The following is a 13354-nucleotide window of genomic DNA, read 5'->3' on the forward strand; positions in this document are numbered from 1 at the left end:
TTCCATCAAAACAAATTTTAAACAGGCAGGAACTGCCTGAAACAACTATTTTGAAGCTCTGGAGGCCAGAAGAAGCCCGTACAGCATCCAGTGGAGACTGGGAGGAAGAGACTGATAAATTATGGTAAAGAACAATAAGTTGTTCTCTCTGCACATAGGCTACTGGTGCCCATCCCCTGGCTAACTCACTGGTGACAGAAAGGGACATAAAAATCCTCTACCCCAAGATCAGGGGCGGGCAGGGTGGATCACTGATCACAGATTTTGATTAGCAAATTTGGATTGCTGGGGGATGGCTCTGAGGGCAGTCATCGTTTCAGACCACTTTGGACAAGGGCCATGGATGTGGAGACTTAAAGGCACTTTGTTTCCTTAGGGCTGCAGGGGACAGTAAGTTGCAGAGCTGCATCTTCTGGGCAGGCTTTGGGGAGCCACTGGAGAAGCTCTGGGTGCCCTTGGTGATCTCCTCCGCAGGGCACTTTGGAGCCAGTCTGCACCCCCTTCATGGATCCTGGCTCTGCTTCAGTTGGGGAAGACTGACTTGGAAAATTCCACTCCGGAATGTCCCTCCAGGAAAAAGCAGCATGAGACAATGAAAGGAGTGTTAAGAAACTAGAGAAACCTGCAATCTGGGGCAAAGGCTTGTTGGCTACCAACACCAGAGAGGGAGGCTGTCTCTTGGAAAATAGAAAAGGAGACATCAACCTCATATAAACAGGGGAACTCCAAAACAACTAACAAGCAAAAAAGCCCAGGACAAGACACAGACCACAAAAGACAAGGAAAACCCTGCATCCTATATTCAGCTTGGGCAGACCTTCCTGATAGGAGCGTCTGAAGTTCAAGAAAATTTCTATCACAAGTTGGTGATAAAATCAAGAATCAATCAATCAATCAATAAATCCCAGAGTTAACATTTTTATATTTAAATGTATGGTATAAAAAAAAAGTGTACAAGACAAAGAAACAGGAAATGAAGGCCCATCCAAAGGAAGAGAATAAAAATCCAGAAAAACAACAACAACAAAAAACAATGAAGACCAGAATGTGGACATACCATACAAAGACATGTAAATAAATGATGATAAAAATTCTCAAGGAGATGAAGGAAAATATAGGGAAAGAACTAAATGCTATCTGGAAAACAAGGAATGAGCAATATGAGAATCTTGATAAACAGAAATTTTTAAAAAGAACCACTAGAGTTGAAGACTACAAGAACTGAAATGAAAAATGCCCAGGAGGGTTTCAAAAACAGATTGGAATGGGCAAAAGAAAGAATCACTGAACTCAAAGACAAGATACTTAAAATGTGTCAGGCTGAGAAGCAGAAGGAAAAACATGCATAAAAAGTGAAAATAGCCTAGACATCTCTGGGACACAATTAAGTGTGTCAATATACACATTATGGGAGATCCAGAGGGAGAAGAAAGATATAAAGGGGCAGAAGGAATATTCAAAGAAATAATGACAGAGAACCTCTGAAACTTGGCAAAAGACATGCATATGCACATCCAAAATCCAAGAAAACAGCAAACAGGATAAACATGAAGAAGAATACACCTAGTCATATACTGATCACACTGTTGAATGCAAAGGACAAGGAAAGAGTTCTGAAAGCTGCAAGAGTAAAGCAATGTGCTATGTAGAAGGAGTCCCAATTAGACTGAGCACCAATTCTCATAAAAACCAAGGAGGTGAGATGGCAGTGGGTTGAAATACTTAAAGTACTGAAAGAAAATAGCTACCAATGAATAATTTTGTATCTGATGAGCCTTTCTTTAAAAAATGAGAGGGAGTAAGACATTCCCAGATAAACAAGATGAGGGAGCTCATTACTAGACCTGACCTACATGCAATGCTAAAGGGAGCTCTTCAGACTGAAAAAGGATGCTAGACAGTTGTTCTAAGTGGAATAAAGAAATAAAAATCTGTGGTAAAGGGAACCACTTGGGTAATTATATATATGCCATTATTATTGTAATGTATTGTTTGGTATATAACTCCACTTCTTCCTACAGGTGCTAAAATCCAAATACATAAAAAAGTAATGATAAAGCTATGCTTGTGGGCATACACTGTACAAAGATATAAGTGGTTATGAGTACCAAAAAAAGGTAAGGGGATGAAAGGGTATAAGAAAATTATATGTGAATGCTATTGAAGTTAGGTTGATATCAAACTGAATATGATTGTTATATATTTAATATGTTAAATTATATCTCCATATTAGCCACAAGGAAAACAGATGAAAAAATACTGTGATGGAAAAGAGAAAGCACTCAATATGGTATAACACAAAAAATCAAATAATAGAAAAGTAGACACTAAGAAGAATTGAGGCACAAAAAAGGTTTAAGATTTACAAAGGCTAAATAGCAAAATGACAGAAGAAAGTCCTGTATTATCAGTAGTGACTTTATTTTTTAATTTTTTTTGAAATTTAAAAATTTGAAAAAATTTATTCATTGTCTTTCATCACTGTGTGATCTGTTATCTTGTATGTACAGTGACAATTCTGATTCTGATACATTCTTTTTTTTTAATTAAATATTTACTTATTTATTTATAATTGTCTTTTTTAAAAAAGATACATAGATCACAAAAAAGTTACATTAAAAAATATAAGAGGGGAAGCAGATTTGGCCCAACGGATAGGGCGTCTGCCTACCACATCGGAGGTCCAAGGTTCAAACCCAGGGCTTCCTGACCTGTGTGATGAGCTGGCCTATGCACAGTGCTGATGTGCGTGAGGAGTGCTGTGCCACACAGGGGTGTCCCCCACATAGGGGAGCCCCATGCACAAGGATGAGCCCCATAAGGAGAGCTGCCCAGCACAAAAAAAGTGTGGCCTGCCCAGAAATGGTGCCACACACACACAGAGCTGATGCAGCAAGATGACACAACAAAAAGAGACACAGATTCTGGGTGCTGCTGACAAGAATACAGGTGGACACAGAAGAAAACACAGTGAATGGACACAGAGAGCAGACAACGGGGGGGGGGGGAGGGCAGGGAAGGAGAGAGAAATAAATAAAAAATAAATCTTAAAAAAAAAATCTATAAAAAATTTTTATATGAGGTTGCCATATACCCCCCACCCCCCTGACTCCTCCCACATCAACAACCTCTTTCATTATTGTAGCACATTCATTGCATTTGGTGAATATGTTTTGGAGCACTGCTGCACCACATGGATTATAGTTTATATTGCAGTTTACACTTTCCCCCAGTTCATTCAGTGGGTTATGGCAGGATATATAACATCCAGCATCTGTCCCTGCAATATCATTCAGGACAACATCAAGTCCCATAAATGTCCCCACATCACATCTCTTCTTCCCTCTCTCTGCCCTCAGCAACTACTGTGGTCACTGTCTCCACATCAATAATACAATTTCTTCCATTGCTAGAGTCACAATAGTTCTTTAGTAGAATACCAGTAACACTCTAATCCATATTTTATTCCTCCAGCCTGTGGACCCTGGGATGGTGATGTCCACTTCACCTCTAAATCAAGAGGGGGCTTAGATCCCACATGGCTGGTGGATGCAATTCTTCTGCTTGCAGCTGTAGGCACTCTCAGTTCCCTGGGGGGGGGGGGTGGTTGGCCATCTTCACCTCCATGTTAGCTGATCTGGGTAAGCCCAATGAACTGGAAAGTAGGAGTTGCAATTCTGCTGAGGCTCAGGGCCCAACTGGTACATGGCCCGACCAGAGATTCAAGTCTCCTGAGTATACACCAACCCCAGGGCCAACCATGGGTTCAGTAAAAGTGACAGAAAAGGCATGTGTAGAAAGGTCACATTTGAGTCCAACTTCATCACACTCAGGAGCACAAATTCCAAAGTAGGGCCCACTGACTAAGGCACTGAACTCCAGAGCCATCAGTCATTACCGTAGAACCTGTGTGTCTCTGCAGTCCTCAGGAGCACCAGTACCTGGGGTTGTGTCTACTTTGGCTGTCTCTGGGATCCTTCTGAGATGTGCATTAGGGCAGCCCCTCTGATGACCTCCCAACTCATCTTGAAGTATCTTAGCCATGTAAATTCATTTGTCTTTACCATTTACCCCTTTCATTCAAGGTCTTTTTCTAGTCACATCACCACCTGGCAATTGGTAATAATCCCTTAGTGCCCGGGAGGCTCATCCCCAGGAGTCATGTCCCACACTGGGGGGAAAGGTAATGCATTTACATGCTGAGCTTGGCTTAGAGAGTGGCTGCATTTGAGCAACATGGAGGCTCTCAGGAGGTAACTCTTAGGCACCCTGCAGCTCTAGGCCTAGTTGAAATTTCAGACACACAGGCTGATAAGCATAGTCACCACTATCAAGGGCTCATCATTGGACCATCCTTCTTCACTGGTTTTTGCCCTTGCACTTGGGGTCGGTAGTGGGCAAAACAATTAAACCAGCCCAGAAAAAAAAAAAATCTCATAAATGGGTTGAAATAAATCCTGTAACAAAGGCATGGGCTTTTCTTCCCCCTTTCTCGGAGCTTCCCCCTTTCTTGGAGCTGCAGTCATTCAGTGAGTACCTGCCAAGTGCCAGGCAACCCCAGGCACCTTGGACAAATCACTGAACAAAATGAGCATCCTGGTCTTGGGGGAGCTCATGTTCTTGCGGAGATAACATCCTTCTCCAGCTGTTTTCTCCCTCATCAGCATAACCCAAGCATTAAGAAGTACAGAACATTTGATGAAAATCGACTTGTGCTGTGCGACTTCCAGTTTGTAGTCTGCCGTCCTAGCAGTCATGGTTCTGGGCATGGCCTAGAGCACGTTCTCAGAGACAGCAGCCTGGGTCCACGTCACAGTCTCATTACTTTTTAGCTGCATGACCTTGGCCAAGTTCCTCATGGTTAAAACAAAAATAACCGCCCTAACTACCCCACTGGATTGCATAAGGACATGTGGAAAGTGTTACCGGATTTTGTCTAGGTTCTTGACTATGCTGCAGAAATGAATGTCAAGAGCAGGTCAGTTAGGCCAGTAATTTACACAGGCAGGGAGGGAAGAGAAATGGAAGAAAATAACAGATGAGGGGTTCCAGGTCGAGAGGAAGGGGCTGAAAAATGATAAAGAGGGTTGATTTACAGCCTACAATTCCCCATTATAGGTTGTAAATGCCCAGGTTTTACTTGTGAGGCCACATGGCAGAGGAAAAACGGTGAGAGCAGCGTGTAGAGGGCAGGAATGGCGTCCACAGGTGGGAGAGAGTGAGAGCGAGGGCTCAAGCCTGGTGTCTGCCTTTTTGAACTGTTAATCATCCCACCCCCTTGCTAATGGCAGGGGAGGAGCTCCAGCTGTTTACCATTTGATTGGTTATCTCTCCCATCAGTCACCCAGGAGGGCCCAATGATAAAGTCCTTGGGGAACATCTGGGGCTTCTCCTGGCTTCTGAAGGAATCTTGTTCTGAGTGGCAGAATCTTGTGTGTGTGTGTGGGGGTCTTCCAGCAGCTCCCTTGGGGTTCTTGATGTCCACGTGGAGTCTCTGCCAGGTTCCAGATCCATCTATTGATTCCCTATCTTAGTAGCCAGCTTCAGAAAGTACTTAGAACAGTGCTGGCACATAGAAGACACTAAAGTATTAGCTATTAACTATTTTAATCCAGCAAACCAGAGATTACAAGGGCAATGATAGGGAACAGTCACTTTTTAAACATGTTTTATCTGGCCCATTTATTCCTTTCATTCCTACTTAGTCCAAAAGTTCTCTGCTCTAGGCTGAATTTACATGATGTCCTGTTAGCTTTTTGAAAAACTACCGTATACATGATCTCCATGTATCCCATGTAAAACATCAGTTCGGCTTGGGGTTTGTATATGCACATGGTTAAGAGGCTTTTGATCTATTGAGATTTTTTTTTTAAGTTAAAATTAGATTTAGACTCATTTTCCCTAAAACTAAAACAGCAATTATCTTACAAAACTTTCACATCAACACCACCAGCACCAGCCCACATGCCCGATGTAACGGCTTAGTCCTAATGCCTGATGTGCAGGTAACATCTTCAGGCTCTAGCACCCATAGCTTTGTAGTTGTCAGTATTCATTAACTGTAGCTAATTCTCAACCGAGCTCTCACTGCATCTAGTGAAAAATATGGGCAATCATCTGAAATTGACGGCTCATCACCTTTGTTAAAGATGGGCCGCATTCTTGGTTCATAGTTTTAAGGGGCCAACGACCTCCAAAAGGCCAATGTTCACACACCCTTACAGAGGGGAAGTATTGAGACACATCAGCGTTAATAAGCACAGAGACGAATAACCTTAATCCACAGGTTCCGCCCTCTCGCAAGCGCCTCTAGACTTAGCCTCACCCTTGCGTGTGCTTTCTAGTGGGATGGTAGCCACTCCACCCTCCTGTCTACTCTATGTGGGTAATAAAGGACCTCTACTCTGCACTTCCTGTCTCAGAACTTTGATCTCTGAAAATGATGGTTACTCTGTAACTCCCCTTGGTTTGGGGTCCACCTTCAGTTTGTCCATCCCTTAATGTTTATTAATTAAGAAACCTCTGTCCAGCTCCCCCTAATTATTCATTAGCACCCTGGTGTTAATTGAATTTCTATAGGTTGGGAAGACATTCTTGGGCCAGAAGGCCACTGTGCACCGGTGCTTATGCAACCAGCAAAACTTTCTGCAACCCGGGTGTCTCAGGAACTGGCTTTACAGACTCATCAGGAGAAGAGAGCCCCTTTTGCCCGCATCAGACTCTCCAGTGGCAGGATGGGGGCATGGGCGGGTAAAGTCTGTGACCCGCCACTCCCCCACCCCCGGGGCAGCCACGCTAACACCCTCAGGCGTTTCCCTGGAGCGGCTAGACCTGCCCCTTTCCCTGGCCTGACACGCGGCCATGGCTGTCCTTGGTGGGAGTGACCGCTGGCCTCCCAAACACAGTGGTGGGGAATGACATGCCACCCTCGGGAGAAGTCACTTTCCCTCATTTTCAAAACCATCTCCTAGCGCAGGAGCTTCAGGCCCTTCCCCTCTGGGAGGAAGGGAGGGGCAAAGGGTGAGGGGGACAGCTCAGAGGCTGGACAACCCTGCCAAGGACACTGGCGCGGCAGAGCAGGGCGCTGCGACCCCCCGGGCCCTCGCGGGTATCCTCTCCTGTCCTGTGGCCCTCGGAAGAGCGGCCGGGCGGTTGGCAGCCCCCCGCCCTCTCCTGCCCCGGGGGCCGCCGGCGCACTCTGGGACCCTCCCGCGGCCCCTCGCAGGCCTGGGCCAGCCCGGCCACCTCAGCGGACCCCGGGCTGCGCAGGCGGGTGGACAGCGGAGTATCTTCAGCACCTTCTACCCCCACCTCCTGCAGGACCGGCACGGGGGGGCTGTAAGCCACAGCCTGGGGGCTCGGCACCTGCTAGCCCTCCACACCCTGCCCCACCTGCTGGGCCCACCCCTTTTTTTTTTTAAACTAAATTGCAATCTTTATTTTTTTTCTTCCCCCTCCTTGCTGTCTGTGTCCATTTGCTGTGTGATCTTTTGTATATATTTCTCTTTTTGTCTTCTCTTCTTTCTCCTCTAGGATTCACTGGGATTTGATCTTGGAGACCTCTGATGTGGAGAGAGGTTCCCTGTCACCTGCGCCACCTCAGTTCCTGGTCTCTGCTGCGCTTCCCCTTGACTCTCCCCTTCCTCTCTCTTCTGTTGTGTCATCATCTTGCTGCGTGACTCACTTGCACGGGCACTGGCTTGACGCGCAACCACTCCTGTGGGCACTCAGCTCGCCACATGGGCACTTGCGTGGGCACTGGATCACTGCGTGGGCACTGGATCACTACGTGGGCACTGGATCGCCACGTGGCCACTTGGCATACCATGTGGGCCCTCACCTGGGCACTTGGCTCACTGTGTGGGCCCTGGATCACCACGTGGGCATTCATGTGGGCACTTGGCTCACCACGTGGGCACTTGGTTGCCACCTGGGCACCTACATGGGCACTCGACTTGCCACACTTTCTCTTCTTCTTCACCAGGAGGCCCCAGGGATTGAACCGGGGTTCTCCCGTATAGTAGGCGGAGGCCTTATCACTTGAGCCACATCCACTTTTTTTCAGTGCCCTTTCTTGATAAAAACATAATAATACTAGGAATATAAGGAAATTTCCTCAACATGATAAAGGGTTTATATAAAAACCCACAGCTAGCATCCTACGTAACAGTGAAAGGTTGAAGGCTTTCCCTCTAAGACAAGGGTTTTTAAGTCTTTTTTTTTTTTTTTTTTTTTTTTAGCCCTATGAACTCCTTTGCCAGTCAGGTGAAAACCACAGACCCCATTTCAGAAAGTAGTGGCAGATAGATTTATGACACTCACCATTGGAGGTCAGAGAAATAAAGATAATAAGTTGATTTTTTTTTTCATTTCAAGCTCACAGACCCCCTGAAATCTTTCCACGGACCCCTTGGGGGTCAGTGGACCTGTGGTTAAAAGCCCCTGCTCTAAGATCATGAACAAGACAAGGATGCCCACTGTCAACTCTATTATTCAGGATTGTATGAAGTTCTTGCCACAGCAATTAGGCAAGAAAAAGAGATAAAATGCATCCAAATTGAAAAGGAAGAAGTAAAAATTTGCCTTTTCGCAGATGACATGATCCTATATACAGAAAATCCCGAAAGACCCACAACAAAGCTCCTATAGCTAATAAGTGAATTCTGCAAAGTTACTGGGTGCAAGATCAACACACAGAAATGTGTCATGTTTCTATGTACAAGCAATGAATTATTGCAAGAAGAAATCAAGAAAAAATTCCATTCACAATAGCAAATAAAAGCATATATCTAGGAATAAATCTAACCAAGAATGCACATAGAAACTTACAACATGTTACTAAAAGATTTCAAAGAAGACCTAAATAAATGGAAGGACACTCTGTGTTTATGAATTGAAAGGTTAAATATTAAAACGTCCATCCTATTCAAAGCAATTTATAGTCAATGCAATCCCAATAAAAATTCCAACAATCTTCTTTGCAGAAATGGAAAAACCAATGGTCAAATTTATATGGAAGGGTAATGGACCCCAAATAGCTAAAGCCATCTTGAATAAGAATAATGAAGTAGGAGGACTCATACTTTCCGATCTTAAGACTTATAATGATACAGTTGTGAGAACAGCATGTGACTGGCACAAGAATAGACATATAGACAAATGGAATTGAATTGAGAATTCAGAAGTCAATCCTCACATTTACGGTCAACTGATTTTTGACAAGGTGGCAAAGGCCACTCATTTAGGAAAGAATAGTCTCTTCAACAAATGGTGCTGGGAAAACTGGATCACTGTTTGCAAAAACAAAAACAAGTCAAAAACTGAAGGAAAAAAAAAAAAAGGAGGACCACAACCTCACAGCTTATACAAAAATTAACTCAAAATGGATCAAACACTTAAATTTAAGAGCCAGAACTATCCAACTCCTAAAAGAAAATGCAGGGAAATGTTTGACTCCAAAATAAGTCTGTTTTATACCATTAAATGAAAATGGCTCAAAACCATATACAAAGAGGATACACATGTACACGTACTGGACACTGATAACATTGGCTACCTCTGGGGAAAACTGTGAGGCTGGTGGACAGGACAGAGAGCAACTTCCTGTTCACTGTGTGTGGCGGCTTGCTCGGTCGGTAAAGGTGGGGTCTGGCTGCGGACGAGGGGTCGGTCCAGCTTAGGACGAGGGGTCGGTCCCACTTGGGACGAGGGGTCGGTCCGGCAGCAGACGAGGGGTCGGTCTCACAGGGGTTGCGTGGTTCGGCTGACGGGGTCGCCCGGAGAAGCAGGCGACGAACTGGGGACAAGGGAGGCCAGGCCCTTGTCGGGGGCTCTCAGGACTGGAGGGCGTACGGCAGAAGAACTACCGCGGAGACAAGGTAAACACACAAGTCCAACTTTATTGAGGGAGAGGCAACAGTTTTATAGGGGCTGGGGAAGGCTGATTGGTCGAAGCCACGCCCCGTTCTGATTGGTTGCCGGCGAAAGGTCAGTGGGAGGTACTGGACGGGGGAGGGGTGGTGGTTAGGGATTGGCTGTTGCTGTTGCTGGGGGAAGTGGCAGGGTTTAGGGATTGGTGGCTGCTGTTGCTGAGGTAGAGGGCAGACTTGAGTTTCCTGCCCACGCCTGGCTGTTGCTGCTGTCGGGGGGAGGGGAAAAGGTGGACTGGAATTTTCTGCCCTGCGCCTGCGCAGGGAAAAAGAAGGTATCGTGTGGCACTATCCGGGAGGAGGGGCGGCCGCGGAAGCATGGCTGCCGAGAAGGGGAGACCCGAGGGCACTCTGCGCCCATGCCGAGCTTCCTTCAGGGGTGGCGGTGGGCCCGACCAACCACCCTATTATGGGGGCAGCGGTTTGGAATAGGCCTACCGTGGCCGCTCCCCTGCCAGGTCAGCAAACCACACTTCAGCCCGAGGGGTGACCGCAACTGTGCACTTTTTTTTTTTTTTAGATACCGGGCCCAGGGATTGAACCTGGGACCTCACATGTGTGAAGCCGGTGCTCAACCCTGAGCCACATCGGCTCCCACATTGAATTTCTCATTTGTTGACTTGTTCTTTGTTTTGTTTTGTTGACTTTTTTTTTTTTTTTTTTTTTTTTTAGGAAGCAGGCATTCAACTGCTTGAGCCACATCCCTTTCCTGTGTACCTTTTTTTTTTCTTTTAAAATTTATTCCCACCCCCCTTGCTGGTTGTGCTCACTGTCTGTTGTGTCCATTTGCTATGCGTTCTTCTGCATCTGCTGGTCTCCCGTTGTTGCATCATCTTGCTGGGCCAGTTTTCTGCAGAGCAGGCCACCAGCTCTCCATGGCACAGTCCAGCTCACCTTCACCAGGAGGCCCCAGGAATCATACCAAGGGCCTCCCATATGGTAGACGGGAGTGCAATCACTTGAGCCATAGCTGCTTCCCATGTGTACCTTATTATTTTTTCCCACTGTTTCTTTTTTCTCTTTCTTTTTCCTTCCTTCCTTCCTCCCTCTTTCCCTCTCCTTTTCTATGTGTCATTCAAACCTATTTCAAAAAACTAAATAAAGACAAGTTGATGGATAAGGTGGCTCCAGTGGGGCACTCCAGGAGATGCCTGGGTTCCTGAGGATGCTGCAGGGGGCATGTGCCCTGCGGATGCAATTCCATCCATGCATGGGCCAGAATCAATACCTTTCATGGCTAACATAATTTAGTTTTTCCCGGTTGACCGAATCCCTGGCAGGTACAAAATGGTGGCTGTGCACCTCCCTGGTGGAGGCCACCATCCCACCAGTAAGTGACACAGTGCTCTGCTGCCTGTTTCCTCTCAGCCCGGATCACCCGGAACCATCAGGGAAGTGAGGCACCCAGGGGCCTCCCTCTCCCCACGAGCAATAGGGCTAGACTGTGGACTCTGCACACACCCCCATCCTTCATTCTGGCCCTGAACTTTCCCAAGGATATAAGAGTCCATGAAAGAGGGAAGAATGAACCCTATGTGGTGGTAATTCTCAGTGTTGGCACATCTAGAAAATAACCCAGTCTTTTTGAAGGATTATTGACATGGCAAAGTAGATTAATCACACCTTTGTGAGACCCTGGAAGTAGTCTGGCATCCAAAATGAAGTACAGTGTGCTTTTCTTTATTTAGTACTTTCTCATTGTAGTCGGTTGAATGGTGGTCCCCCAAAAGATAGGCCCATGTGCTAATTCTCAGACCCTGTGAATGTTTCCTTACTTGGAAAAAGGGTCTTTGCAGTCATAACTAAGGCTCTTGAGAGGAAGAGATCATCTTGGATTATCTGGGTGGGCTTCAAAGTCAATGACAAGTGTCCTTACAAGGGAAAGGCAGAGGGAGATTTGAGACAGAAGACACAGCCAAGAAGATGAAACAAGGCACACCTGGGGCCACCAGAGGCTGGAAGAGGCAGGAGCAGAATCTCTCCAGTCTTCAGAGGAAGCACAGCCCCGCTGCCTTCTTGATTTCACACGTGGCCTCCAGAACTGTAAGAATACATTTTGTTGATTTAAGCCATCCAGTTTGTGTCGCAGCCACAGGAAACATACTCATCTGTATTTATAGTTTTTCTCTTCTTTCCCTCTCCCGTATTAACCATTTTGTCTCATGTTTTATTAGATCAAAGTTTGGTCCTAGGGTCACTGAAGATTTGCGTCTGAGCTTCGCTTACAAGCAGAGTGACTTCCTTTGGGTGAGTCAGGACTTCTTCTGTGCCTCATCTGTATGATGGAGAAAATCGTACCCATGTCTGAGAGCTTTCAAGAAGATTAAATGTGATAATATATCTGCAAAGCATTTAGCATGGTCCTGGTATTATTAATTAAATATGCAGATGAAAAGTGTCACAGGAACATGATGCTCACATTGCTCCAAGGATCAGCAGAGTCTTTGGCCCCAATCACTGCCAGTGGGATTTCAGAATGGCCACAAGAGTCAGTGGGCGTCACTGGCAGATGTGAGGAATAGAAGGGTTCAAAGAGGGCAGGGATGAAGACGTGAATGTGGATGGAGACAAGAGGGACAGGGAGGAATGAGAAAATAAGAGAGACCCAGCCAGTGGAGCTTTGTAGGACACCAGTCACTGGTGACGTTGTGAGCCATGCACCGTGATTCTATGGGGAATGGACAAGTCTCTGACTCCAGGGACTGTCGTTCTTTGAGACACTCAAGTGAACAGAGCAAGATAATGACAGAAGAGGGTTCAAGGTGCTGCTACTAGATTTTGTCTAGGTTTTTGACTATGCTACAGAAACAAATTTCAAGAGGCATTAGGCCAGTTAGGCCAGTAATTTATTAAAGTAGGAAGGGAAGAGAAATGGGAGAAAATAACAGCTCAGGGGTCTGAGGTAGAGAGGAAGGGGCTGAAAAGTGATAAAGCGGGCTGATTTACAGACTACAATTCCCCATCATAGATGATAATTGCCCAGGTTTTACTAGCATGGCCATTGTGGCAGAGGAAAAACAGCAAGAGCAGGGTGCAGAAGGCAGGGACAGGGGTCCAAAGGCAAGAGAGCACAAGTTCAGGCCTTTGCCTACTTTTGAACCATTTATTATTCCACCCCTTTGCTAAAGGCAGGGGAGGAGTTCCAGCTGTTTACTGTTTTGATGGATTACCCCACCCCTCAGTCCCATAAGGGCCAATGATAAAGTCGCTGGGGAATACCCGGGGCTTCTCCTGGCTTCAGGAGGAAGTCTTCTTCTGAGTGGCAGGATCTTGGGGTCTTCCAGCAGCTGTCTCGGGGCTATTGGTGTCCACGTGGACTTCTTGCCAGGTTCCAGATCCATCTATTGATTGCCCAGCTTACTAGCCGGCTTCATTTCCCCTCCTCAGAGAATTCACACCTTTATTCTTAAAGGGCTGCTGAAGGG

This window comes from Dasypus novemcinctus, chromosome 17 (genome assembly GCF_030445035.2).
Source record: "Dasypus novemcinctus isolate mDasNov1 chromosome 17, mDasNov1.1.hap2, whole genome shotgun sequence".
Classification (NCBI taxonomy): domain Eukaryota; kingdom Metazoa; phylum Chordata; class Mammalia; order Cingulata; family Dasypodidae; genus Dasypus; species Dasypus novemcinctus.